Source organism: Oncorhynchus mykiss, chromosome 16, assembly GCF_057628025.1.
Source record: "Oncorhynchus mykiss isolate SJ-2025 chromosome 16, ASM5762802v1, whole genome shotgun sequence".
NCBI lineage: Eukaryota > Metazoa > Chordata > Actinopteri > Salmoniformes > Salmonidae > Oncorhynchus > Oncorhynchus mykiss.
The window spans coordinates 50832952-50838390 of record NC_143037.1 but is presented as its reverse complement, the minus strand read 5'-3'; positions in this window follow the sequence as shown (position 1 = coordinate 50838390).

Genomic DNA, 5439 nt, shown 5'->3' with positions numbered 1-5439 from the left:
TTTTGTTGACGTTGAGTGAGAGGTTGTTTTCTTGACACAACACTCTGAGTGCTCTCACCTCCTCCCTGTAGGCGGTCTCGTCGTTGTTGGTAATCAAGCCTACTACTGTTGTGTCGTCTGCAAACTTGATGGTTGAGTTGGAGGCGTGCATGGCAACGCAGTCGTGGGTGAACAGGGAGTACAGGAGGGGGCTGAGCTCACACCCTTGTGGAGCCCCAGTGTTGAGGGTCAGCGAATTTGAGATGTTGTTTCCTACTACCTCCACCTGGGGGCGGCCCGTCAGAAAGTCCAGGACCCAATTGCACAAGGCGGGGTTGAGACCCAGGGCCTCCAACTTGATGATGAGCTTGGAGGGTACTATGGTGTTGAATGCTGAGCTGAAGTCAATGAACAGCATTCTTACATAGGTATTCCTTTTGTCCAGATGGGATAGGGCAGTGTGTAGTGTGATGGCAATTGCGTCGTCTGTGGACCTGTTGGGGCGGTATGCAAACTGAGTGGGTCTAGGGTGGCCGGTAAGTTGGAGGTGATATGATCCTTGACTAGTCTCTCAAAGCACTTCATGAGGACAGAAGTGAGTGCTATGGGGCGTAGTCATTTAGTTCAGTTATCTTTGCCTTCTTGAGTACAGGAACAATGGTAGCCATCTTAAAGCATGTGGGGACAACAGTAGGGAGTGATTGAATATGTTCGTAAACACACCAGCCAGCTGGTCTTGGCATGCTTTGAGGACGCGGCTAGGGATGCCGTCTGCGCCAGCAGCCTTGTGTGAGGGTTAACACATTTAAATGTTTTACTTACATCAGCCACGGAGAAGGAGAGTGGGGTTGCGCAGTCCTTGTTAGCGGGCCGCGACGATGGCACTGTATTATCCTCAAAGTGGGAAAAAAATGATGTTTAGTTTGTCTGGAAGCGTGATATCAGTGTCCGTCGCATGGCTGGATTTATTTTTATTTTTGTACTGTCTGAGCCATTGAATTGCGACTCCACCTTGTCCCTGTACTGGCATTTCACTTGTTTGATTGTCTTGTGGAGGGAATAACTACACTGTTTATATTCAGACATATTTCCATGGTTAAATGATCGTGCTTTCAGTTTTGCGCAAATGCCGCCATCCATCCACGGTTTCTGGTTGGGGTATTTATTTTTTTAAATGTAAATTATAATTTTTGACCCCTTTTTCTCCCAATTGTCTCATCTCATCTTGTCTCATCTCTACAACTCCCGTACGTACGGGCTCGGGAGAGACAAAGGCATCCTCCGATACACAACCCAACCAAGCCTGCTTCTTAACACAGCCCAGCCGCACCAATGTGTCGGAGGAAACACCATGCACCTGGCAACCTTAGTTGGGAGGCGACAGGAGTCGCTGGTGCACGATGAGACAAGGATATCCCTACCGGCCAAGCCCTCCCAGACGACTCTAGGCCAATTGTGCGTCGCCACACGGACCTCCCGGTCGCAGCCGGTTATGACAGAGCCTGGGCGCGAACCCAGAGTCACAGCTGGCGCTGCAGTACAGCGCCCTTAACCACCTGGGAGGCCGGGGCGGGTTTTAATAGTCACGATGGGTACAACATCTCCAATGCACTTCTTTATAAACGCACTGACCTAGTCAGCGTATAGGTCGATGTTGTTCTCTGAGGCTGACCGGTACACCAGTAATGTGGAGTGAATGCAACATTGTTGATCCCACTGTACATGTTACGGGTATGCCTGTCACTCCACTGGGGAGTTTGTTAGTATCAAAATAAATATGACAGGAGGAAAGGCCACGTAAAAAAGTTAGAGGAAAACCCGCCTCAGTCTTCTGAAAACTGGGATAGAGTTTTATTTTGCAGCGAGACAATTGCACAAGTTTTAATTCCAAAGCCAAATCAGAAAGGCTTTCAAAGAGGTGTTGAGTGTTCCTGAATGGTCCAGTCTGTAAGGGTTTTCCTGTGGTGAAGGAGAGGCGGACCAAAATGCAGCGTGGTGGTTATTCATGCTTTTAATAAAGACGACTATACATGAACAGACTAAACAAAACAAGAAAAGTGCAAACCTAAACAGTCCTACCTGGTGCAAACACAGAGACAGGAACAATCACCCACAAACACACAGTGAAACCCAGGCTACCTAAATATGGTTCCCAATCAGAGACAATGACTAACACCTGCCTCTGATTGAGAACCATATCATGCCAGACATAGAAATAGACAAACAAGACATCTAACATAGAATGCCCACTCAGATCACACCCTGACCAACAAAAACATAGAAACATACAAAGCAAACTATGGTCAGGGTGTGACACAGTCTCAGTCCTGACTTAAATAATAAACTCAGAGACAAGGTTTGAATATTTCTCTCTCTCATGATTCCCAACCAGTATGTTAAGTAAGAGTTGTGCAAGGTTGGTAGAACCTTATTCTAAATGATTCACAGCTGTAATGGCTGCCAAAGGTGCTTCCACTTAAGTGAAGCTGGTGTTTGGAAGATATATTGGCACAGGTGTTGTTCGGCATACCGTGCCAATATATCCTCTAAACACCTGCTTCGAGGGCTTTATCACTATACAACAGGTTGATAACATTAAAATAATGATTGTCATATTTTCATTAAAAACTTTATTTTGATTACTTTATTCATTCTATTTCATCCTTCCACGTGATATAGTCCCGACACAAATCTAGTGTTGCTACCCAAGCCAGCTGGTTGCTCGTTCTATCGGTTCGGTTGCCAGAGATGCGACCCAGTCGCTAAGTCTTTTTGTTCTAAATCAATGGACTCAACCCAGTCGTTCATTCTAAATGTTCCGTTGCCAGTTCTTATCCCTTGCTTACTAACTAGCCAAACAGTGCAGCCAGAATAACAGCAAAGTAGCTGCAATGTAGCTGCATTTAATTTGTTTAAGCTGTTTTCTAGTGATTTTTGAGCTAATGATGCATGATTTCACCTGGCATAGAAAATGTGCTCTCTCGCCAGGACACTGTTCATTGGAGCTAGCCAACTACACAGCTAACACAATCACTTCAAACTGAAGTTAGAAAGACAGCAAACTAGCTGCATTTTGTGTTTTTCTGTTGGCATTTCTTTGTATATAGCCATAAAAATTATGCTGATTCATGGTTTCGACTGACTGAGAAAGGTTGCCTATCTGTCTCCTCCCAACTCCCGACTCCAACACCTTCAATACTATGGGACAGCTGGAGATCAAATTTCAATATTGAAATAATGCTGCAAATGTCGGTGTGACAGACAACAAGGTTTATACAAATCTCCGTTGTTGAAAATCAATTGCTAGCCTAAAAGAAATGGGACATAATGTCTAGATGCTTTAAACAATGGAGATCAAGTTTATATATTGTCTGGCTGGGCTGATGATACAATGATTTGAGCAGTGAGATGGAACAGAGTAAATAGGCATTTCAACATCATTGATATAGCCAGTGGTAACTTGTGAAATAGACAATGGCTAGAATGCGGTTTTAACCAATCAGCATCCAGGATCCAACCATTGTATAACAAGTAATAACTCTGTGGTGTGAAGACATTATGCATTCAGTACACCCTCTATTTTCTTTCTTTTTTGAAAGCCTTTCTATATTTTTTCTTTCACTTTGAAAATATGGAGTAGGTTGTGTAGATCTATAGGAAAAAATAAATGTACTCCCTTGTAGATTTAATTTTAAGGCGATGTGAAGACTGTGCAAGGGTTGTGTAGACTTTCACTAACGACTGTAGGGCGTTATTGAGACTCAGCCGGAGGCTTTCTCCAGGGCCGAGCCTCATGCCAAGACATCCCTGATAATGACCTCCACATACTATTTACTGTATGCCTAATCCCTGCCTCCAGCCCAGGGGAGAGAAGGGGAAGGGGAGGACCACCCTCCTCAGTGAATTTCATATATTTTTTCTTCAGTGAAAAAGTTATCCTTTTTAGATAAAACTTTACTAAAATATTCAAATGTCACCAAATAATTGATTACAACACATTGTTTTGCAATGAAGGTCTACAGCAACCTCAATACCGCTCTGTAGGGTAGCACCATGGTGTAGCCTGAGGACAGCTAGCTTCCGTCCTCCTCTGGGTACATTGACTTCAATACAAAACCTAGGAGGCTCATGGTTCTTACCCCTTCTATAGACTTACACAGTCATTATGACAACTTCCGGAGGACATCCTCCAACCTTTCAGAGCTCTTGCGGTATGAGCTAGCACTGCAATGCATAAAATGTGGTGAGTAGTTGATTCAAAGAGAGAGAAAGACAATAGTTGAACAGTTTAAAAAAAAGTTATTTCTTTAAAAAAGAAGGAGGAGCAAGAGAGAGAGAGAGAGAGTTGTCATTTTTTTCACTTTCACTTCCTTAGCTAGCAAATGCAGCAAGCTAGTTTAGCCTACTCAAACACCCGGCTCAAACAGAGGGATGCTATGTTAGCTAGCTGGCTATGACTATCCAAAAGGGGAACTCTTCCAAGTCAAGGTAAGCTTTTGGTTTTACTCATTTATTGCCACCGGGCCCACCGGTGTAACTGCTAAACTGCTTACTGACTGTACTGCATGATTGTAGCGGATTTACTAACACATTAGTTCTATTAGTCATGTTGACTATGACGCTACTTTAGCTAATATGGTGACAACAACAATGATGTAGGCTGTGTGTAGCGGTTATGATATGAAGGTTTTCCTTGGAAAGTTGTTTTCGCCTGGTCACAGACAGCCGATGTGTTGTGCCTTGCACAAACAAATGGAAAAGGTGAGAGGAGGAGAGCGCGTAGATGTGAGAAGGAATACAATGAGCTGTTTATATGTGGCTATGAAAGTGAACTGTTTGCATATGATCATTCCGCCAATTCTGTTGAAAAACGTTTCTTAAATAGAAGCAAAAGGAACAAAACGGGGCTAAACATACCTGAATTTGTCCGATACAAACTCTTGTTTGCAACTGTTGGACTAACGATTACACCCAAGATCAGCTAGATGCAGGCAAGATTGTGCAAGGCGATATTGAACGTGTCAGTCTGTCCATGTGTCACTGTCTGTCACCTTATATCTTTCTCTCAACCTGTGTGCACCTACATTGTAAACTTTCATTAATAGGCTAGGTTGAAGCCAACTCATGATGAGTATAGGGAAAATTAGAGTATGATGTAGTAGCCTAAACCTATCACTGTCATTGAACTGGGTGAATGTAATATGAATGACAGTCATCCCATATGCTGTAATAGAAGCCCATGCTCATCAAAAAAATTATTGTCCTCCCTCATCTTAAACGGCACCGACCGACACTACTCCAGCTTTGATGAATCCTTTATAATGGGAGATTGTTTTTTAGATTAGGAAACAAAGCCTTCAATGATTTACTGTATATGTGGGAGGTGGAATACCAGAGCTGTTAATGTCCTGTTTTTCCTTTACCTTCTCAAGATTGTTTTGCTATTGCTTGAACCAAAAA